This window comes from Hetaerina americana, unplaced genomic scaffold, assembly GCF_022747635.1.
Source record: "Hetaerina americana unplaced genomic scaffold, ioHetAmer1.1.p SCAF_10, whole genome shotgun sequence".
NCBI classification, from domain to species: domain Eukaryota; kingdom Metazoa; phylum Arthropoda; class Insecta; order Odonata; family Calopterygidae; genus Hetaerina; species Hetaerina americana.
Window position 1 is genome coordinate 59753130 of NW_027286070.1, and position 25183 is coordinate 59778312.

The window sequence follows — 25183 nt, forward strand, 5'->3', positions numbered from 1 at the left end:
CTATATCTACAAAACACCTTGCAAGTCGTTACAAGGGAGTGTGGGGCGTGCCAAAGGCTACTATGAAGTCGTGCAAAAATATGCAATTAAACTTAAATTTAGGTGCACATAAGCACCTAAAAAAGATGTACACGCATGCTGATTTACGTAAATTTATACTATTTCAGTACCCTGCAAGCCACCGCTAGGGTGTGTGGCAGGGGGTGAAAACACACCAGGCTACTTTTGACCCGAATATTACCCTCCCGCGGTTGGACAACCTTATTCTGATCCCTTGTCGTTCGATGAAAAATGACATTTTAAATCTATCTGTTCTACACTTCATCTCTCTAATTTTATTGGCATGATCTCTCTTACCGTAGTATGATGCTAATAATGAAGTAATAAGCATGAGTGGAGTTTCGAATATAGCTTTATGAAATAATATACTCTAGGAGTGCTTGTTTGATTTTGCTACGACTGGGTGTATTGAGAGGGAAGAACGAGTGTTTGAATCAATAGGTGGTGGGGTGTATCTCACTTCATTTATCCTGGTTCAATATTACGATAGTAGCCAATTAAGAGATCTATGCAGCATTTGACACCCTTTTGCGATGGCAAAACAGGCGGCTGATGGATACGGAGAAGGGTGCGTTTGATGGCGCGTCATCGGTAAGTTGTCAACAACTCTGCTACTGACAACCAACCGCATCGATGTACAGAGACAGAACAACAAGGGGGCACCTAGGATCGCCCATGGCAGTGAGTGCGTTGATAAATAAATCAATGAAAGAACAGATGAAAGCACTATTCCTAAAATTAGAATCAGAGCGATAAAAATATAGCAGTCTATCGTCACGAAGAATCTTGGTTAAAGACCTTAAAACCGTCGAATGAATAGCTCGAAGGCATGAAAAAATGTGAAAATGAGAGACGGAAAAATAAGGGCACAAGAGGCGGATGGGGGAGGGAAGGGATATTTATGAGGGAGTTTCATGTTTAATACTTGAGGGACGACGTTCCCTTGGGTGCGAAGTAAGGAACTTGTATAATTGCATGTCAAGAAGTTACCTATATCACTCGCCGTATCAGGAAGTCCGGTGAGTAATTTCTGTAAGTGGATCGTTTTAAATTCAGTGAAGAAGAGTTGCGATAAAATTACCATCTTCAAACGCTTCCTTAAAAAGATCCCACGTCTTTCGCGATGAAAGTTGATAGCGATCACAACACAAGGTTGACGCCCCGCGAAAATAATCTTTATGAAGTCAATTTCTGGGGAGGTATAGCTTCGAATGAAATATTTCCTGCATTAAAATGAGGCAAACATTTGTGTAATAAAATATTTTAATTTAGCTTTGAATATTATATTCTTTCTTTATATAGTTTCCTTCCAATTCTAGTGTTAAAGTAATTAAACATGCCCAGCACATCAAAAGCGAATGGATGAATATTTTTTCCCCATTCAAATTAGGAATGCGTTAACTTTAGAATTTTACCGGTGACTACACGATACGTTGACAGTAAAGGAGTACTTGCTAGATATCTCGATTAAACAGTTTCGCATTATTTTATTTTATGCATGATTCGGAATGTTTTGAAGCTAAGAATACCCACAAGCGTGATTCCCGTGTCATTATCCCCACGATTCCCACAGGAAAGTTAAGATAACTATTAAAATCATCATATTAAAGTTTCTTCTGGCTATCCATCATTCATAATGAAAAAAATTGTTAGAAATATAATTTTAAATGTAGATTTAATCAAAACTCCATTTTAAATAAATGGCTGTTTTTTATATAAAAAACCGCAATTAATTAAGAAATCAGTCAGATTTAGGACTGAGCATTTCCATACTGTGCAAATTATAATACATTCTCATCTTGGTGATCTTTGGAAGTCGCGAAGAAGGTTTGAACACTTCGTTCTGAATACTACCATAAGCTCCACGAAAACTAATACAAGATCTAACGTACGTGGTATACCATCACAGTCTAGTTGAATGACCCAACATGTCTTCAGGATGTGTCAATTATATTAACCGTTCCGAAGGACATTGTATATATACATATATAACAGGCATTAAATTGGGTGTTGCGATCCCATCTCCCTTATCGCCACACTGTATCCTGCTACTCAAAATAATGTCATGCTTCAAATAGTTGTATACAATGCATATCCATCAAATAAAAAATTAGTAATTGGATAATATTAATAAAACATGAAAAATAATGAGCTATTGTTTTGAGAATAAATATTCACGGGTATCTTAAATAGCTCATACATGATACACTATGTATTCTGTTCGAAATATCTAATCCCATAGATACAAGGGCCGTATATAATGAAACCATCAGCATTGGTAATGTATCTAATAACGGTATGTTTTGGATGATCTATAAAAATTACAACTATATTAATAATGTCTACCTATCGTATATACTTCCTGATACTTGATCTATATTATTTATTTCTTCAGTTCCTCATATTTTATACTTTTTTATCATCTCAGTAAGGAATAAAATAACATTGCAATAATTTTTTCACCACAATCACAACATTATTCGACGAAGTCAAGCTTGAAGGATTTTTATTCTAATGGTATACCATAAAGTTTTCCCCCGATCATTTTGATCTCCCTGCGGCCGTCCACGTATCATTCGATAAAATCGACGATGGAAACTTAAATTTCACTGGAAATTCCGGATAATTGTCCCGGCGCCGGGATTTATGGGAGATTGCGGTGTTTTTATTTCGCGTCTTTCATTCCCATGCCGTTTGAATCTCAAGTAGAAATACCACCTCAAGCCTTCTTGGCGACCTTCGGAATTCGCAAAAAGAGGCTCCAGCAAAGCGTTCTGAATACCTCTACGTGTTCCATGCAAGCTGAGAAAATATCTACAGGGTTTTAAAAAAATGTATTAAAATTTGCACAATCAAGGAGACACTTTCAGACTCACACGCTCCTGCATACAAGGCCTTCAGGGTAATTTCAGCTTAGGTGCATGACTTCTACATTCATGGAATGTAGAAATTATATTATGGTGACTACTATCACATGAATTTAACGGCTAGATGCATTAACCAATGGGTATTTTAGAGAAGTTCAAATTAAATTCAAACAAGCAATCTTATTTTTAAATCATCATCATTTCCATTTAATCCTAAATAACTGCTGGCGAAACAAAGATCCACAGGTATTCGTGAAACACTGATTAAATATCAATTGATCGACGAAAATAGAAAGGAAAACATGTTTTATAGAACATGCTAAATGGTGTTCATTAACTTCTGCAAGTAGGTATCTTCAATTTTCCTTTGACGAAAATATAACCTGAATAACAATAAAACGATAAACTTGGCAAATTTCCAAATAAACCCATTATTATACAGCGACTAAGTTGCTTTTCATGATTCGGTTTTTCAGCAACAGTGTCAAAGATCATGTAAAGCTTTATCGTAAGCAGTCTCTTTCGCCCTCGTTTGGCGTGGAATAATACCTGGATCTTGGAATAACGGCCGGAGTGCTATTAAATCGTAAAGAACGTATTAAAAACCGAACAATAATAAAGAAGAGATTTCAACGCAGAAAATTGAAGTAATGTGGAGATGGTATCTGAAAATTTCCAAGAAATTATATATTAACCACACAAAAGAATTAATAGGAAACCTATTTACATTCCCACAGCGTCGCCCAGAAAAAGCTCAGTACGAATAAAGGAATTTTGTAAAAACTTTATTATCCCCAGTTATAAGCCAATTCGCGAGAATTTGGGGAGGTAAACTACTTAAATGAAATCAAATGACAACAAAACAATTTATCTTCAGTCAACTCTACCCTTGAATACTGTTAAATATGGTTAAAATTTGTATATTAAATGATATATTTACATAGTGGCACTAAAATTAAAAACGACATCGGACGAACAAAGGCTTTGTTGCTGGGTTTAAGAATCGGACGAATAGCGACACGCTAACTTACACTTACGTTGAGGATTCCTATCTCTGACAACTATGTGATTTTTCTGATACGCGTTCAGTCATGAAATTTATCACAGAAGCCCGATGTTTATACCACACAATCATGTGCTCTCCCTCTCTAACGATTTTTACACAACGGAGTTTTTTAATGCCCTCTATGCAAGCATAACTCCCGACAACAAACGTAGAGCTAAATTGCATTTAGGAAAAAACTAATGGCTGAATGGAGAGGTGGGCTAACGGGATATCACGTTTTTTCAACATATGACCATAAAGACATTGCTGAAATCACAACAGCGTTGAAATATAGGAAGGTTTATAGTTACATCACAGAGAAAGGGTCCTTACCCTATGGTATAATTAACGAGATGATCAATATTTTCCACAAATTAAACTTTATTTCGACATAAATCCTGACTATTTGATAACACTAATGGTAAACCAAACTACATTAACTTAGGTAAAAATCCACACATATCCTTCTATTGGATTACTAAGAGCATTATTTTTTGATTTTTTTGTACGAAGAAGAAGTAATATTCGACACGCAGACCATTAGGCGATTAAAGTATACGTTACTCCCCGAAGGTTGGTGGATTAATATTTTCCCTCTCTTTGACAAAACTTTATCTTTATATATGCTCTGGGCATCCTCAGCTTCAGCTTCATCCAAGCTGGGTGATGTTTCGGGTACCAGAATTTCCCGGGACACCATAGGCGGCACAGGGAAAGGAACTTGCCCCCATACCCTTATGTGACTTTTACACGCTCTCGGGCTCAGTACTACTGAGGTTTACCCGCATCTATCAACCCGACTTTCTGATTAATTAATTTGGTCTACTATGGTGGCAGAGTGCTCGTAAACGTCAATTTGCCATTTAGCTTCGAAAAATCTCATCAGCATCAAAACCGAGAGAACGATTCAACAATTTCTTAATTCTATTTACTTACTATGCTAATTTTCTTGAATTTAAATCATTAAGTGTGTTTATCATAAATTATTCAAAATATATAAGTGATTTGAGCCAATTTCCAAATGTTTATGGTATTTTTAGGCCGCGAAAAATTATTTTCCATATCATATACAGCACAGGCACAAAAGTGTGCCAATGCCCTCACCTTCTGCCCACTTCAACCGACGGTATTACGCCACAGGTCTCCCGAGGACTGAGGTGACAAAAAAACCCCGCAGTCATCCACGCTACTCCAAACACTCCCCCACCTCCAATCCCTCCGCAATAAATCACGGGTCATACCCCGCCTCCTTATTGAAAAAGGGATTGAGTTCGTGTGGGGTGGGAGAATCGGAAAAAAAAGAAGAAAGAGTAGGTACGAGTGCTCAACGTAACGTAAGGGAGAGGTAACAGCTGGCGCGGAGGCGGGGCAGTCAGTCGACATGTGGCCGAGGGAATTGTGGGGGCGTGCCGCGTTGATGCAGCCACACTCGAAGAGTCAAAAGGATGGAGAGGAGGCGTGGAAGAAGTGGGGGGATGGGGTTTAGGGGACGGAGGCGGAAGAGGAGTGCGGGAGAAGAGTGGTGGGTCCTCTTGAGGGAATGTCGCCGAGAGATTCGGGAACTAGCGAACTGGGAGGAGTGAGATGACTCCGGCGGCGCTTCGGGCTCTTGAAGAGAGAGATGAGCGTGGAGAAATGCCCACAAACACGCGCCAGACCACAAGGACCGCAAGAATATAAACGGGCGGGAAGTGACCTCCACACCCATGGAGGACCGACCGTTCGTGAATGATGTAGCCATTATTTTTGAGATTTCTGACACCCGACCACTTACTGACTCAACCCGTAACTTGACCTTTGGTGAGATTGATTCGATGGGGTCGGGGGTAAATTTACGTCATCTGCCCGCGATTCCTTAATTAATTTCCCGTAATTTCCTTGTTTCTTTTCCTCGAAATAAATTCATGAGTCAATGCCGACAACGGGGAAGGCTCATCTCAGTTACTTTGCTTACACCTGTGATTACGGAGAACGAGCTGTAGGCTCGTGTAACGTGAAGGTAGGAAAATAAGTAAACATTCCCACTTGTATTAAGACTACCCGAGTCTGACGGAGAAGTAATTAACAAACTAGAAACTACCACATGGGAACTCAATTCTTTACACAGTGAGAGCATCATTATTATTAGCTGGGGCTTGAACCTTCCACTGTGAATTGAGACGCATACGATAACAACCCTCCAAGGCAGGAGTCATGAGATGCAACACGCGACGTATTCTCGAAACACCCATTGAATCAAATGGTTAACAAATCAATCAGGGAAATAGAATTTTAGATCTTATAGCGATAAGTCACTATGAAATGATATGCCAAGCAACCACAGTCATCAACCCCTAGGTTTGTTCGTTAGATGTTGATGGAGCTCACCTAGCACCAAACCCAACCCAAACAATCACACAGCTTTGGTGAAGCTGCAGTGGCCCAGAGGCGTCGCCTGGAATCGAACCCGGACCCTCCGGTCAGTAGTCTAGTGCTCTACCCACTGCACTTCCACGTCCTCATGAGTGATAGATACTTAGTTACCCTTGTTTTCATACTGCCAAAATTGGGCAATATTTTGAAAGCATCCGCAGCAAGGACAGCTCAAAACTAATAGCAATTCTCCATTGGGTCAATTAACCGATGAGTGGCGTAATTATAAAACCCAAAAGAGTAATTAAAGAACCGCAGTCTATCATAATCAAAAAATCGCCAGGAATGGAAGGGTTTCCTGCACGAGTACTGAATCACACCATGGCACCATATTATGCAACCTTTCAAAAAATAATATTTAAGATGACCACATCGGAAGGTTCACTAAGCCGTAACATTTGAGCGGCACTTAACCTTCCGATTAATTGATTTTTTGGTTTAGCCTTAGCCCGAAAACAGCACTTTTTGGTCTTTTACGTAGGACACAGTGATCTCAATGGACATACTGACGAATACTCAAGCCCTAATTGGAGAAAAAACCCACCCAGGAGGGAATCGAGCCCGCGACACTTGGATTGGCAGACGAGGACGTTACCCTGCCGCCGACAAAATTGGAACTGAAACCGAGGAAATAAACCAAACTACATATTAGGCACGAATTTGATTTTCTTGCCGATTGCAGTTAATTTTGAGTAAAATTAAATTCAACAGGATATGCGGCGAAATTCCAACAAATTCTTGCGGGTGAAGAGTGATACGAAATAACACTTTTTGCTCTGGACGATTAGGGTCGAGTGGATTGAACATAATATTGCCTAAAGTCAAGTTTACAGGACCACTATTAAAGGCACAAAAGATATAAATAAAGCGCAGATTGAGATACTGCGTTTACATGTTATTAGTAAATCCTACGCTGGTAAAAAGCCCTTCAGAAGATCTGTTAATATCTTCACATTCTAAAATTATTTCATACGAAGTATTCCAGAAACTCTAGCATTTGCTTTTCATAACCCTAGCCGGGAGGCAATGATCTTATTGGCGCACTCAAGGACGCTATGGATTGTCGAATTTCAGAAAAACTCATGTACTATCGGTTCAATCACCTGTGATATTCTTGCTGGTTGGCTGGATGGAGCTATGATGTGGTCAGACTCAGCCAGGTTGTGCCATACCTTGCTAAGGCCTCACAATTGATCTTCCTATCTTTGTTTCACGCCGATAAACATTTTACAAGCGCAAACAACAGTCGCCACGTAGAAAACTCTCCTTGAAGGAAGTGACAACACGATGACGGCAACGAATAATTCGCTTCGATTTTACACCCTTCCCTAACTCCTAACTTCCCAGAAACATCGCCATAACGTGTACGAAATTACGTCAGCTGGCATGTTCTCGAGGCCTACGAGGGAGGGGGACGGGGGTGATCTCAACACGAGAAAACCTCTTCCTCCATACCAAGAACGAACTCGGGGAGTGGTGGAGGACCGGTTCACTAACCGCTCCAATTCCCATCCGTTCCGTCCATCCGCAATCATTTTTGAGAAAGAGAGAGAGGGTGAGGAGCAGCTCGGGATTTAGAAGGGGAAAGGGGGTGGGGGATGTTTGAGAAGAAAAAAAACAAACACCAACAACAGTGCGCCCGCAGTACACGTCTTCCCACAATCGAAAACATCGCACAGCTCCTCACCAAGAGGTTACAATTTACGGAGCTCCCATGTCTCCCGCTAGCTGCCTCGAGAGCAGGGCACGCGTTCTTCCAGCGCCATGTTCGAACGGGAGGGTACGGCAAGAGGATGGGGCAAGTTCGCGGCATTAAAGAAATAGGAAGCAAGGGGAGTCAGGCAACCAATAGCCGATCCCGGTTCGCCCTCGCACGCATCCTCCCTTCTCCCGTGACCTTTCCTCCTTTTCCATCAACACACACCTCCCGCCCGCCGTGTCTTTATGTCCTCAACCCGGATCACTTCTCTTCCGTCATGCCTCATTCACTCTGCCCGTCGATTTTTGAGTCTTGAGGATTAGATAAAAAATCAATCAAAAAAATACACCACATATATGTACCTGCCAACAATTCGATTTAGTTATAAATCTTCTTCAAGGCATTGGTTTAATGTGCACTCTAAACATTCTTGTATATACATAAACCAGATGATATACGATTAACAATAAAATGAATTTCTCGCTGACATTAACAACGTGTGTCATTTCTTTATTTCAACCAAAGGAATGGCAATATTTTACAAGTCAACGTCGGTTTCAAAAGCCCAAGATATCCTATTGGATTATTATTGTTATTGAAAATCTACTGGTTAATGTAGGTTTTTAACGAAAACACAAGTACTATGATAATTCCCTTGCCTCTCTCAAAAAATACGACCTGACATTCATTACTAGATTAATCCCAGCTTCAATTCAGCATACGTCCTCCCTGCCTTCATTCCGTTCAACATACCTATCCTCCATTCCCTCCCTCGCTTGACTAACGCTCTTTCCTCTATCACATACCTCAACATCCCATTGCCAATCAAAATACCATGGCATTTACTTACACACATTCGCCATAGAAAATGCCATTTTGTATTATAAAAATGGCAGGCATAATGACCCGTGCCTCCATAACTTTAAAACTGATTATTATGGGGTCAAATTGCTTTATAATGTGGCTTATGTGCGCGAAATTACATCAAGATCATGCGGTTCATGCACATACCATTAACGCACATCAATAGCACATGCTAATACCGGAACCCCGAAGATTATATGCATATAAATCGAAACTTCGGCTGACAAGTAAGGTATGTTGTCATTATCGACCAAATCTTCATGATTCAAAATTTACGGCATTAATGTTGCGTGGCCAATAATTGAATTGGTTATTCACCCATTCGCATTCCTCAGACTTGCCATCCTCAAGTTGAATTGGGAACTGCAGCGCTTCTCGAGAGACTTGAAACATTCTATGACAGCATATATGAATTACGAAAGTTAAACAATTTTTACTCAAAATCAGCAACAATTCATTCAGGGGAAAATTTGTATGGTCATAACTAATTACACAGATCCGAAGATGCATGCCTTCAATTTTCACTGGAAATTTCTACGGCACTCTTGCCCAGCCTAAACATCACCTATACATTTCAACCTGTTAAGCCAAAAGATTTCCAGTCTCGTTTTACCTTTGACTTTCCTGAATACTTCGACTGCTGATGGAATAGGTGTACGAAATACAGGTAGAGACAGGTGCATGCTATGAATAGTTGCGAAATGAGACAAGGGGGGGGGGGGGGAATGGAGAATTATCCACTCGTAACTTCTTGGTCTGACGATAAAATTTAAAGTGGACTCAAGCACAAATTTAAAATAGGCACTAATATGAATCGTTTTCATCCTTGGAGTTTTCCCCAGATATAGGGAAAAACTTATATAGAAGCCGCCGAGGACTAAAATCGGATTCCACCATTCCGAAGCAAAAAAAATAATGATACTGGAGTTTTTTCATTCGGAGTCATGCTCTTTCCACTAATACTAACTTATATGCTTGGTAAACGGGAAAAATTTAACTGGAGGGACAGAAGGGGAGACAAGAGTCAGGCGGGGAGTTAATTAAAGTTGCAGATGATCAAGTTAGTTCGCCAGACAACAAAGGAATTGCAGTTATTCCTGCATACATTTAAATGATCAATGGAAGAACAGTGGCATGAAGATTAACCACAAGTGACGAGATACTCAAAAAGTATGAATTCTAAGCTAAACTTTAAAGCAGAAAAGGAACAAACCAGAGAATGTGGGAAAGTTCGCGTTTCCAAGCAGTATTTTTGGAGGTGACTGATTTTAGTGAAAGAACTGCGTTGGAAGAGGAAGCATATGCCAAAAGGAGAACATTGTGAACAGGTGCGCTAAGTAAAGACGCAAATAAGAGCTATGTAAATAATTTGAGATAGCACGAATGAATACGACACCTGTTTGTCCTTTGAGGTAAGAGAATGAGCCTAGATTAGATTCGTTTGAGATGCGGGCTCGGGAAGAATGGACAAAAAAATTGGCAAGGAGTGGTAAGACCAATGAGGAAGTTTAAATTCGGTGAGAGTTGAGAAAAATATGAAATTTAACGGTAGAAAAAAATAACTGGAGATACTGAAAGGTGGTGGAATATGTAAGACTGTGTTCAAAGGGAGAATTCTGTTAATGCTGAAAATAAAGGAAAATAACAGGATTTATGAACGCCAATTGGGGTTAAAAATAGTATAAAGACGTAATGACGGAAATAATGTATGGCAAACAAGAAATTAATATCAGGGGAAGTTCCAAGTAAATGCCGCGTAAATAATGCGTAAATAATATCAGAAATTATCCATCATCTACGCCTAACGGTAGACTACCTAAAGCGATAAACGAAGGTTATTTTTTTATCAGGCCCGTTTGGACATAAAAAATATATTCGCTATGAAAAGTTTTTATTGACGATTTTAGTTTCCGATAAACCTGCTCAACCTTTCTACATAAACGGCGTTCACTTCTAAGCCCTTTTTAACGCTGCGCCAGCTTCTTTAATTCCTCAACGTTGAAGTTTGCCACCTGGGAATTGAACCAGATGGAAACGAAGGCTCCTCGTTTTCAAACTAGTGTCCACCAAGCACTGTTTCAAGTGCAAGAAAAAGAAATAGTCGCTAGGTGCAGTGTTGGGATTGGGGATAGCAGTCTAAAAACGCTCGTCCATTCGACATTCTTCGATCTATGTGTTGGTCGATATGTATTTTTGGTACCCACATTGCCTACAATATGAGCTGTTTTAGCTATTCCGTAACAATCGCGTAAATAGTGGTGTGTCCAATATGATAGAATTTTTCAGCCAGAGCACTAATCATCAATCAGATCGCAGTTATTGGCCCACTAATTGAACAATATCATTGGTCTGGATACTGGGCCCACCACTCCGCTCTTCATCATGCACATTTGTGAGGCCATTTTTGAAGTCAAGACACCATTGTCTTCCCTTCCTTTCTCTCAATACTGTAGATCCATAAAATAGGGCACAACTACCGATGAATTTGGGACGATCCTTTTGCACGCAAAAATGGAACCACCGCACGCACTGCGCAACTGATGGGAGCAACGATTACGTGAACATTGTTATCTGCATTCACCAATTGGCAAACGACTTCTAAATAAGAACATTTTTAATGGCTTTGGAAACAATCAATTAATGGCGCATGTGTACAGCTTTGTTATGACCCACCAATATTTAAATATTAGAAAACGGCTTTTACTTCTCCAATTCTCCTCGTATTACATTAGTATAGCATGTACCACTATAAATATGAACTGGTATCACTTGGAATCACCTTAAAAGTACTTTTATATTTAATATGCATGTTAATAGCACTGACGTACATTTATGTTTACTTAGAACGCCGTTTTTTAATGAATGGGGTTGGAAATTAGGAGACATTAAAAGAACCTATCTCATATATTTCGCAAATCCCACTGGTAATATAAAAATATTTTAGAAAGATAAGATAAATAATTCAGGATTTAGTAATTGTTCTAAGGATATGCAATAAGTGTTCACAGTAAAGACTTCAACAGAAAGAAACGATTCTACCACGGAAGCACTATAATTTGAGTTCGACTTAATTTTACGCCACGAGTATTCTGTTCACAGGGAGATGTTCACTCACCCCAATGCGTAGACTAACATTATGTACACTTACCCCTTTCAGGAAATGGAACAACCGCGCCACATCAAAAACAGTGACTTTAATAAGTAGGATGAAAACATATATAAGAGAGTATATTCCTGTCAACTCGTTACAGCACTCATTGACACGCATGGTGAACACATCTCTGGGATAATAACATCCGCTCCGGGCGAACGTCGCGGTACGAAAAGATGCGAGCACTTACAAACAAAAACTAAAATAAAACCACGCATGCCGATGCCTTATGACTTCCTATTCAGATTAAACTCAGTGGTGCACGACCTTTTCCTATAGCTGGGTGTGTAACTCATCCTATTTTCTGCGCCTCGACTGATTCCCCGCAAGCGAGGTGAGACAGACAAGGTAATTTTCAATTTAGTTTCACGGCTCCTTGAGCAAAATGATTCTGACGACTGAAATGATAAATCAGTGATTAATTCCTACCCCTGCACACTGCTACTCACCAAGACACCTTCTGAGTGAATCAAGGTAGGGGGGCCAGTTCCTTTCCCTGTGCCGGTTATGGTTTCCCAGGCAGACCTGGTACCCGAAAAATCACTTTAGCTTGGGTGGAGCTGCAGGTGCCCAGAGTGCCTTGCCCGGGAATCGAACCCGGGACCCTCCGGTCCCGGGTTCGATTCCCGGACCCTCCAGTCCAACGTTCTACCCACTGGACTACCGCGACCATATATATTATATATATATATATATATATATATATATATATATATATATATATATATATAATAAGGTACCCTGCAAGCCACCACTAGGATATGTGGCAGGGGTTGATTACACACTAGACTACTTTTAAAACATAGTTTTCCCCCTGGCGCGGGCGGACGATGTTATTCTGATCCCTTGTAGCTGGTAGAAAAAAACAGCATCTTAAATTTATCTATTCTACACTTAATCTCTCTAATTTTATTGACATGATCTCTCCTATCGTAGTACGATGGGACTAATAATACATATTCAACATAATCGCTAAAGAGATATATTTACAATTTATGCAAGAGCTTCAATCCGTAATTTAACCTTCGCTCCGTGAGTGATTCCCAACCTAGCTCCTCTCATGATTTTGACGTTACTCAGTTATCATGGCAACGTTTTAAAAATCTAGTTCCTGTACGCTGCACGCGATTTAATTCGGTAATCAGTGCTCAGCAATTCATGAGGATCCTATATCAACTATGTTTTTTTAAGGCAATATACAGCAGCTTCAATGATTTAATGAAGAGTTGATAAAGTAGAGGTGAAAATTGGAGAGGGAGAGAATTCATTATCCCTATCCAAAAGAGAAAAATCTAACGAACGAAAGGTTGACAATTAACAAATTCTTGACAAGTGAACACCACGTTTCCAAAGCAAGGTAGGTATTTACATCAAGTTCACCAAAAACTGATTCGCTCCCGTGATAACACTCTTTCCACATACTCCACACAAATCCACCTTCCTCTCACCCAACGTCTGTGTGTGCCCTTCGACTGTTTTATGGTGCCCAGAAACGAACCCTTTTAAGTGAGCAGAATGGTAAACATTTTTATAGCCAATCATTAATATAACGTGATAGCAATATATTCCGATCCAAACAGAGAGGATTCTTCTTATAATGTAAAAATATCGAATTAGCACTTTTGCTTCATATGATATAAACGTGATTTTTCAAACAATACAGGATTCGCTGGAAATGAATGGCATTATCTCGTGATAAAAGACAATAATATAATTTTTCGACATATTCAGTTTGGTAAATACTGAATTAATCCTTTCACTCAATTTGTAATACTTTCCGTATGGTTAGCTAAACACATTTGGTATTCGTGCCACCGGAAAAATTTAGTTACTGACTAAGTTTCAAATCACAATGTACGGAGGATGCATATTTGAGCATGGTTTGGGGGTAGGTTGCACCTGCTGACGGGGTGGCATCGCAAAACATAGGCAGTTAATACAAAAACTTCCATACCGAGATCCCGAGTTCACTGGTACATAATAACTCGCCATGAATTGCTTCCGCGAAGAAACGCCAGCAATCAACCCGCCTCCCTCCCCCCGTTGCTTTCCATTGTTTGCAACGCAAGCCAACTCCTTTTTGCCAATGGAACTCTATTCCCATTTAGAAATGTAAATTAGTTCGGCTGCATCCTCCTCCGATTGTTTTTTTTGTGCCATCCACTCGCTCACATTTCTCTCCGGGGCATGTCGGTGGTGCTGGTCTTGAGATATGGGGACCGGGAGGACACGAGGGGAAGGGGGACGCGGTCCGGGCGAGCAGCGGGAAGTCAGCCGCTCGCACTTTGTATTATAGCCCAACAGGATGCTCGTGTGAGAACGCCGACATCCATGAGGCAGAGGGAGGGTATACGTAGAATGATCGTCTTCTTTTCCGGGCTGTTTCTCAATACCTTTCCCTATTCAGCGTCTTTTTATCTTATCTGCGCGACGAAGCGGGGTGCAATCCTCGGCGATGCCGTTCGTTCTGCTACAATTCCTGGGATGGGGGCGAGAGCGTCCCGTGGTAGCAGGTAGGTCGCCTCGAGGCGTTTCAATACCAGCACGCGGAATAAGTACAGTGCCCTCTCATCTGATGGACTTGCGGAATGAATCCATTCACTCCACCGTTGGCAAGCAAAAACAACGGAAACCCCGAGGGGCGTAACATATTTTTTATTTGAGGTGGCCGAAATGAAACAAAAAAACTTTCACGCGTTTGAAAATAATGGTTGCCATTTCGTTTTAATTGTCCTGGGGGGACTTAAACGGGCAGTAAGACCGGATGATACAACGCCATCGCGGGGAAGTGTACGCAATCAAGCGCTCAGGTGTGACCCAACGCATACATTTGGGTTGTTTCTCCTCGAAAAAATAATTATTTGACCCTATCGAGACACGAAAACGAATCGTTCAATCGCGGGCGTGGTGCGTTCATCGATTCGTGGGGTGATTTCAGAAGACTAGATTGAGGTATTCAGGTGCGTATTCCTGCGAGCAAGAGGAGCTAGATTTGTAAAAAATTGTTTTGATAAACTGGGTAGCGCAACAATATTATTTGAGGAGCTAGTTAGGTAATCACTCCCGGAGCGAAGGTTAACTCACAGATCAAATCTCTTGGATAAATTGGAAGGATGTATCTTTAGTGATTATGTTGAAAATGTATTATTAACCCCAACGTACTAGAGTATGAGTGATCATGTACATTAAATTATACAGATTAAGTAAAGAACAGATAGATTTAAGATGTTTTCCCACGAACGATACGGTATCAGAATAACGTCCGATCGCGCTGGGGGGGGGGGGGGGAAGTATTTTTTGGTCAAAAGTAGCCTGGTGTGTAATCACCCCCAGCCACCAACCCTAGGGGTGGTTTGCAGGGTACTATGTTAATTAAAGTGGTTATTAAAAAGGGAAATGTCCTATTGTTACAGTGTATTGACCTGGATATTGCATTCAGTAAGGAGTGCAACGATGGAGCACTTTAATCCATTTCACCGGGCATTTTCACCTAGGCGAGTATTGAATCGTAAGAGTTGCCTGAAGCGTGAAGAATCCCGGTTAAACACGGCGTTGAATAAATGAATGCAGTAAAGGAATCTTGCCAAATATAGCATTGTTTTGTAGAAGACTTGTCCGCAATTTTTTCACATAGCCATCAAAAAAATTATTCTTTGAACAACTTTCGGCTTCAACAGTGCTAGTTTGTCCGCAATCAATTAAATACATGGAATGGAGAAACAGGAAGTAGGACAACACTTAATCGAGATAAACGTATGCGATGTTCATCATTCATATAACCATCATGCATAAGGTAATAACGTCATCATTTGGCAAAAGAGTCTAAATGTCAACGCATCTGCACTTTCTACAGTAATGATAATTTGGGATCCATGGGGTAGGAGTAACCGAGAAGTTCACATCCCACGTGATCCCATTCCGACTATACCTTAAAAAAACATTAACATTTTTATCAACCCGAAGGTCAGTTTGATTGGTGAGGGGAGATATCATCCAATACTAAGCCCGACGGCGTGTGATATTCATCTTTTCCTCTGCTGCCTTTTTTGGTGAAGCTCAGGGTGCCCAGAGGCGTGCTCGGGAATTGAACCCGGGCCCTCCTGTCAAATGCTCAACCCCCCGGGCCACCACCTCCCATCATTAACATTTACATCACGTTTAATATCAAATAGGTCAATGATAAACACAAAATATAACCTAATTAATGTGAGCACGATGAGAGCTATCGTCATGCTGGCCATTTCAAAATGCACGTATCATCAATTTACGAAAACATATTATAAATGTTTGCAAATTACGGTACATATTTAATTAATTTAAAAAGTGGCAAATATTATAACATTTAAAACCGATGTGGGAAAACGGTCGGACAACTACCGTATAAAGTTTGTGGAATTAGCCTTGAAATTCAGACCATGATTAGTTATCCCTAAAATTTCATCATACCTCCTGTAAGAAAGAGTCATGAATTGGTAAAATAGGTATCTCAAGGAAATGTTCATGTAGCATGAAAATCGGGCTAATTAAAATTATTATTTAGTGGTCTACATTCGTTTACATAATGCTCTTTTCTTACATACAAGTATTAATGATCAAAGTATTATTTGTAAGAACCTTTAATGCGCAAAAGTACCGTTGATACAACAAGTCATTTGTTAGGAAATCGAAAAAGATTACGAGTAGAATATAATTCTTCCAAGAAACTGCGGAATATGCCGCAACAGCAACTTTTTAACGGAGTCATCCGCTTGTTTCATTGTTGAATATGATTCTTCCAAAAACGCATTTATTCCACGCATAAGTCCAACTTCTGAGATTAATATTCGTTTGAAAAAAAGTAACTGAAATAAATATGATTTTTAGCATTGAGTTGAAATTCACGGGTTTCTGCAGCCTTTGGATTGAACTTGATCGACGATGGTAGTTAATGAGTAAGTAAAGATTTGGCAACACTGCAAGATTAATTTATGGATATGCATTCTATAAAAGACGGGGCACTTCCTAAGTACCTCGCAGCAATTCCTGTCACCCAATGGCAAATAAGTTATGACGCAGCCGCATCAATGAACGTCGACGGGTATATGATCGGCTTTGATCCATTTTTCATACGATTGTTTTTTCTGCTAATTCAAATATGTAAAGCGTTTGACGTCGCGGCCGAAGCATTTAAGTACGAACGATTAAGTAAGGGTGTTTGGGATTACATAGAGACAAATCGTCAGAGTTGAGAACAGCCCTGATGAAGTCTCCGTCAGAGGAAATGAAACATGGACATCATGAATATTGTCGTGTAGAATCCCATAAGCCGTTGCCTCTGCATTCCCCAATGGACCCCGCGAAGTCTTTAAGCAGTTAATTGATTTTGAACTTCTCTCTAGTAAGACATGTTACGCAATCAAATTATGACGGAGAATTCTCGCCGTCATCTCTTCAAGTGCACATTCGTTTGCTCACAAGACAAACAGATGACGGGCGCAAGAGTTTCGCTGCAAAAGGATGATATATACTACGTTCAACGGTAAGCAAGGCCAACGGTGCACCGAAATAGGAACATCGATGGAAATTGAAATGTCTCATCTCCATAGAAGCCGTGTGGGATATACTTAAGCATGCGTACTTGTCTTGTGTTTGTTTAAGGGACGGAGGCGTGTTCTTTCCTCGCAGTCCGCTCGATTTTAGCTGTTTTCCCGTTAAATAATGGGGGGGAATAGGAACACGGATTTTGCGTCGAGGGGGACTCAGGGTGCGACAGATGGCCGTCGGGGTTGCACGTGAGCGACGCCGAGACGCCCGCGCGTCGTCGCGTGGACTCGCCCGTGTTAAATGGGTCACTGTTGCCTCGCCGTGCGCCATCCTCTTTAAAATAAAAAGCGACGACGGCGTGCGCAATTGTCTCCCTGCCCGTCGACAACCCCCTATCCCCGGCCGCTAATGAGACCCACCGAGAGGAGCGGCCGCCCGATGGGGCTTAGACGGAAAGTAAAAGCCTTATTTACCGCTCCCCCTTTTGGGGGTGACACCAGAGGAAGGCGGACGCAGATTTGAAACGGAACCCGGAAGCCACCCGCGGACTGCTAGCGAGTTGAAAATAAGCGAAATTCATTTCTCCCTCCGCTCTCCTCTGCGAAACACCCCCCTGCACCCCCATGTATAGGTGACGAACTCAAAACGCCAATTAGCGTTTGAACCCTAAATCAAATACGATAATTACGGAACAGAATAGAAAAATATTTCGATAAATAAATGAATACTAAAAAATGATTGAATTAACACATACACGCTGCATTAGACTTGTTAGGTTTCGAAATTAATATCTATTCCTAATATCATAATTATGACGACTACATATAATTTTAAATAAAATATTGCCAATGAAAACGTAAAGTTTAGCAGTAAAACTTTTTCAAAGAACTTAAAGTACATTTTAACTTATAAATGATTACAGACCCTGCTGTGCTTGAATATTTCTGTCCCACTTGCCAAAATGGACGGACTCCTTTGGTCCATATACCTCCACATTATTGGTTTTTACGAAGAAAGTCAATTTAGGTAGTATTAACCCGGCTGCAATTTTTACATCACATCAAATAGTACCCTGAAAACCACCATCAAGGTGTGAAGCAAGGGATGATTACACACCAGACTAATTTTTCCCAAAATAATTACGTTATGGATTTAACAAAATAAAAACTTCATATTTCACTCCATCAATATCCATTTGCTTTGACTCATTATGTCTTGTCGATACCATAATTAAACCACTATTTTTAGTACTTAGAAAATCAGTACATTACTACGACCAAATTTAACACACGTAGTGTAGTCACATTATACAATGTAAAACTATGTTTTTCAATTCTCTCAATACTGTCGTTATCATCATGAGCTTAATGAAATATATTCAGTGATTGCACAGTTAAAACCCATTTCATTATCTGCTAAGCAATAATAATTACTTCGAAACATCGAGTTTTGTGTACTTTATTTAGCAAAATAAGCATTATGCAGATTACTTTTTTCTAAGACCATCCCTTTGTTTCATTATTAATGATTACAATTTTTTCAAACATTTTTCCCTCATTCCTAAGTTAGACTGGTGATTAAATAGTAGCACGTGATTTAAAAATGTGTGTATTATTACGCGAATTAAGCCATACATTTCAAAAGCTTGCGCCCTTTCTGCGACCCTTGAAGTTTCTCCATAAACTCTTAGGGAGAAATTAACCCTGATAAAGTTTTTCAATTCTACCAAAAATTAAAAAAAAAACACTGAACAGTTAAGCAAACGGTATATTCTAAATATAGGCTAAATGAATATGATACTCTTTGAACTTCCTGATAGAGCATGTTTTTCCACGACTTTTAATAAATGTACCGTTATGTAATTGGCAACGTAATCCCAGAGATCCCTATCACGTAGTTTTATCATCACTTATTTTTACCAAGGGGGCGAAAAACCTATCACATTAAAGTTCAGTTATGGTATCATTATAAACAAGGTGATAAATTTATGAGCAGCGGCTTGCAATATACGATCGTATACTTAAGACGAGGTATTAGATATCCACTATTAATTCCAGGAATTATCCCATATAAAAGACGAAAAACTGAATTATATTTGACAGGATATAGAGTACGTTTAAAAATCCTTGAGATATATTCTTTCTAGGAATAGTTAACCGACTTCAAATATTTTACCCGTAATAATAGAATAGTTAATATTTTCTTCACTTACTTCCTTCAAGAATGATGGGATAGGTACGAGTACAGGCGACTAAGAGTCAAATGGTGAAAATTCCTCATAAATTCAGTGACGTGGAATTCGAACTTTCGCCCGTATTTAATGGAGATATGTTTTACACGCCTCCATGTTAAACACAAAAACAAATTCAAAATACAAACTATTAATAAATATGACGTCTTAATCTTTCCAAGACAACATATTTATAGCGAATTACACCCGGGACTTTATGCTAAACAAAATAATAATCATTAATTAGGCAAATTTAATATTTTCTTAATTTATCGCGTCAATTAAAAAGGCTCGGAAAGCGTACTTTTCATGCAAAAGCACTGCCATGATTACTAACTTTGACCTGGAAATTCCCACTTTGATTTATTCTATAGCATCTAGGCTACATCGACCAAATGTAGAGAGAGTGACCAATAATATAAGTTCTACTCCCTGAATTCCCTTTTGTCTCGTCAAGTGTAATAGACCTGAAAATATTCACCACCACACACGTAGAAATGAAAGCCACATCACTTAATATGCTGCGCAATTCAACCTTTTCGGCCAAGGTTGCTTCAAACAGCATGGTTGAAAGTTTTAAAGATGTTTTAAAATTTTGTCACGAACATCCATTGTAATGGTCAAGTCTGACCAGACAGATGAATGGTAACTAACATTCCGATTGGTATATATTTAATCCCTCTTCTTCCCTCCCGCAAATTACTTAAGTCCGTCACGGAGCACTTAAGTCCTTGGGATAATCTATTACCCCCTTCTCCCGTTTCGGCATCAATTTTGGCGGCTTGTCACATGCACACAAAGGAAGAGGCGTCCACCGGGCTAGCCTCTGCTCAAGGTCATGAAATCCCTCGGTTGGAATCACTAGAATGTCAATTTTTAAATCCTCCAACTCAATGTCCTCTTTCCCCTCGGTCCATTAAGATCAATTAGGAGAGACTTGAAAGAAATTCTATGGGACCGAGAACTGTTTCTAGCTACGTCTACTTTAGGGCAGTTCAATGCGGTCGTCTCAGGAATTCTGGCGCAAACAAGAGTTGCTTACAACACGTAAGTTCTTCAAAGCTGCCAACACCAAGTAGGTTATCTGAAAGTGACCGACAAATTGGACTTCAATTTATTTATTTTCCCCCAATTTTGGCAGGGGTGAATGTAGACCATTTCCAAGGGGGTGGGGGGATGACAATTACGCCACGTGGATTGGAAACATTTTCGTGCCTTTTTTAATTTCTACTGGAAATGATTTCCATTCCTTTGTTTTTATAATAGATTATAGCAGAAACTGAGATCTGCGGATTTAGCATGATAATTTTGCAGATTATCCCCGTGACGGCACGCTATTCGTCTCAATTTTCTCAAAAGTTACCAAAAGGGAAGTCGATCGCTCTGGTAATGACAAATTGTTCCCCACAATCGCGATCCATTAATTTTCCACCGCGGAAAACTAATATTATTGTATTTTGTAGATTATCACCGTAGATCTTATACACTTTAGTTGATTTTTCTGACGACTGGTGAGCATTTCCCGTTACTTAATTTCTCATGACCATTCGCAATTATGTCGGTATTCTCATAATTAAAGTTTAATCTAAATTATTTCCAATGAAAAATTTCAGTATTGGAGCTTGCCAAAGCTTTAAAAGGGAAAATTAAGGGAAGAACTTTCTTTCATTATTCGCCAAGGGAATGACATTAACACACTGGTATACCGATACGCCTGAGTGATGCTCTTGTTGGTCTTGGAAAATGGGTGCTCGATCAAGACTTCTTGAACTTTAACAGTCGAGTCTCTCACCTCCAATAAGAGATGAATTTTGGCGATTGTTAAGCCACAATTCTCCTATTTACAGCCCTCAATTCGTGTGCCTTGTCTTTCAAGCGGGAATCTCGCCTCATATTGCGACACGTTATATAACAACCCAGCGATACACTCAAGGCCCCGGGACCGAACATCGAGAGCAAAGGCGTGGACCACGATGGGGATGAAGGAATGGGTTAAACATCGTGAGGCCGTGACCCCGTGACCTTGGTACAAAACTCCGCCCGCCATCATTCCGCCCGATCCCTTCCCGCACCCCTCTGCATCCCTACCTCCGGGGCCAGATACCTACATTTACACCACCCCCGACAGCAATGCAACCCATCCCGGCTCCAATTACCCCAACCCCCCCCTTCCCCACACCATACCCTCCCCCTCCTCAACTCTCACGTGCTCCACTCCGCCACAAAACCTGTCGCACCGTGGCGCTCAAAAACCTTTCGTGCCTCAGCTGTTTCCACGTCTAACTCAATTTTCCGCGTCCCCGATAATAGCTCGCGGTTCGCCCCCCACAGGTTTTTCTCCCGGGAGGCAAAGGGGTGGCGGTGTGGGGAAGGGGTGGCGATGTGGGAAAATGAATTTGTACCTCGTCGCGGGGACGGAGGAGGCGGACGTGTCTCGTGTGAGACCGGTGGGATGTGTGGCGTGCACCTAGGGAGGCGCACAAAGCAAACGCGCCGCGGCGGCAAGCCAATTTGAGGGGAGTCAAGGTGCGGAACTTCGCGCCCATCGGTCGCTCGGACGAGTTTTACGACTGTTTTACGCGAGGCGTGGTTCGAAAAATTGAAATGGTAGGAAATGAAGCCGGAGCTTTACTCCCAGGGTCCGTCTCTGTTCCGAAGAAACTCGGGTGTTAATGGAACGAACGGAACTATAGTGGTAGTCGTTAGTCCGAAATGGGAACCATAAGGAAGTTAAGTAATACCCAAGGAAGAAGGAGCAAAGATAATCTCCGTCCTCTGGAAGGACAACATGAAAAACAAGTTCATGGAGAACCTCGTCATTACTAGCCATAAATCATTTTTTGTAATCCAGGAACAATAAACCCTGTTTTCTGCCAGGGCCTATAAAAATAATAAAGGTATTTCGCGGACAGACAATTTGCTATTCTTTTTTGTCATGCCGTTCATGGATACTTGTTGTCAGAAGGCATTGAAAACAAGACGGGTAGCAAAAATCTTGAAGCTTCAAAAATAATTATAAATGCTAAAACAACAATAGATAATTACTGCATTCGTCCATCTGCTGGGTGACTTTCAGTGTGTCAATAATTCATTTAAATATCAGTATTATATCCCTGGGTTGATAAAACGCACGCATGCATTAATTCTGGATTGAAGGTATGTTTCAATTCTTGTGAAGATGTGAGGTGCAGTATGAGGACAATACATTGCGTGGAACCTCCCCATTGCTATTTAAAGATAATATAACTGGACGATTATATAGCGAATGAGAACAGATAGAATCAGTCCAATAAATCGTCTAGGAATATTCTTATTACTTCAATATTACTTTGAACAAAATGTGTCGCATCATTACAATTAGTTCGAAAAGCTGAAGTGACTATACCTGAAGCTAAAATGAATCCAATAAGGTGACTTATTGGGACGGGAGGAAGACGAATGAGCAATGATCTAAGCTTTATTCATATGTACAATCATCAAATAAAACAAACCCTCTTCTCTTTAATTCTATAATTTCCTAAATTCAAAGTTGATCAAACTAATATCGTACTTCAAAATGTGAGATCTAATACTCGACATATACTATAATATAGATAATATATTTTAATGCAATTTAATACACAAAATTATGCCAGAAACATGATACAAATAAATTGACGAAGAACAAAATCATTAGTTGGATATAACATCAGTGTTCACTTTTATCATATATTATTGGTTCCACACAAATGCGTTTAGGTGTTAAAATCAACCTTTCATGCTCAATAAGCATTGCATTGGGATATACTATACATGGCTCTTTGGTCACATGCTTAATATCGCTTGACTTTTGAGTACACCTAAAAACAATTACTAGTCAATGAAAAGTTAGCCAATATCATCAAACGTAAAAAATACCAAAAGTTAAATAAAAAGATTACAGATTGTACAATATACTATTTTCCCTACACTTTATCAAATATATCGTTACCTATTGCTTGAAAAATGTCGAGGATTATGTAGAAGGCATATTAGTAGGTACTTGGTGGTCTTATAAGCAGAGAGTTGATGATGTAGCGCAGATATGCAATCTAAAAAAGTATACACATTAGCAGTATTGATGATTAGGTTCAATCAATAGAATAATAGTAATAGTATTCGATGGTTTCTGGATCAACTATGTGGAAGTTCATGTTCTAGTAGTACCAAAATAAAGAACAGTGGAACATTTTACCGTGTTCTTCATTCCATGAATAGTAGGAGTATAAAGCGTGGCAGAGAAATAAAACAAATTATTTTTTCCACGACTGGCCACATAAAATAGAAACTTAAAAACGGTATTGGACCGTATATTTGGTACAAGTGATACTATTTTGTACTGCATAATAAAGCAAGATGGACAATATTTAAACGCAATGCCATTGCGACTTCAGCAGAGTGCTTCAGCCGAAAATATTGAGAAATGAAAGACTAGATATGTACTTGGATGAATAGAGATTTGCGCAGAGAGCAAAGGTAAGTTAAGAGGGAAATAGCAAAATAAGGCAACAAAAAGTATTAGATCGAAGCGTACCTGAGTACCTAAGATTAAAAATCTAAGCAAAATGGTTTATGGAAGTCTTGATTTTTCGGATTATCCTACAGGTATACTTAAATCACAGCCTTTGAGATGACGTTGTCAGACCAAATTGTAGGAGTTTCTTGGGTGGTTTATGTCTCAATTTCAACCCAGAAGATGAATAAATTAAACATAAACAAACTAAAATACCCAGAAGTACGGGCAAGAGATACTGAACCAAGTTATACCATAAACGTATGAAGTGAAATGAACGTAGATTTGGGTCATTTTTGATGATTTGGTGGACACACAAATGAACACATACTTGTCATTAAGGTGGATCGTTTACAGGTGCCAAATTAATTAAATATAATTGTAAACCAAAAGAGCGAAGCTCACATTACTTTTGGTATCAAATCAATATGAATAGGGCAAACTCTTTGAGACAGGTGTACAAAGATATTCAATGCCATGTTTTTATTAAGTCCAGAAGTAAAGAAAAGGCACCTCAATCTTCGAGAAATTGAGGCCCGAGCAACAGCAAAAGATTAACGTATGTTACTTTTTGTACAAAAATGACATACATTTTCCATTACTTCAGAACTCAGTTTAACGAATACTAGCCGCTGGCTTGGGCATTGTAAATGTAGGGCAGGTCAAATTTAATTTAGAGGCATTTATTCAATGCCCTAACAATTGCATGGAATTCCTGCTGACGTCTCTTGGGTGCTTCTTTTCACAAGAAAGCCAGTTGTTTATATGTAAACACGCCATCTGTATCCCCATGTGATATCA

General features: G+C 39.8%; 1 protein-coding gene across 1 annotated transcript in view; it reads right to left on the reverse strand.

Moving 5' to 3' along the window:
• Positions 1-25183, reverse strand: part of LOC139700343 (protein cappuccino-like) — a 171451-nt gene that overhangs the window by 144761 nt on the left and 1507 nt on the right. The window lies entirely within an intron of this gene.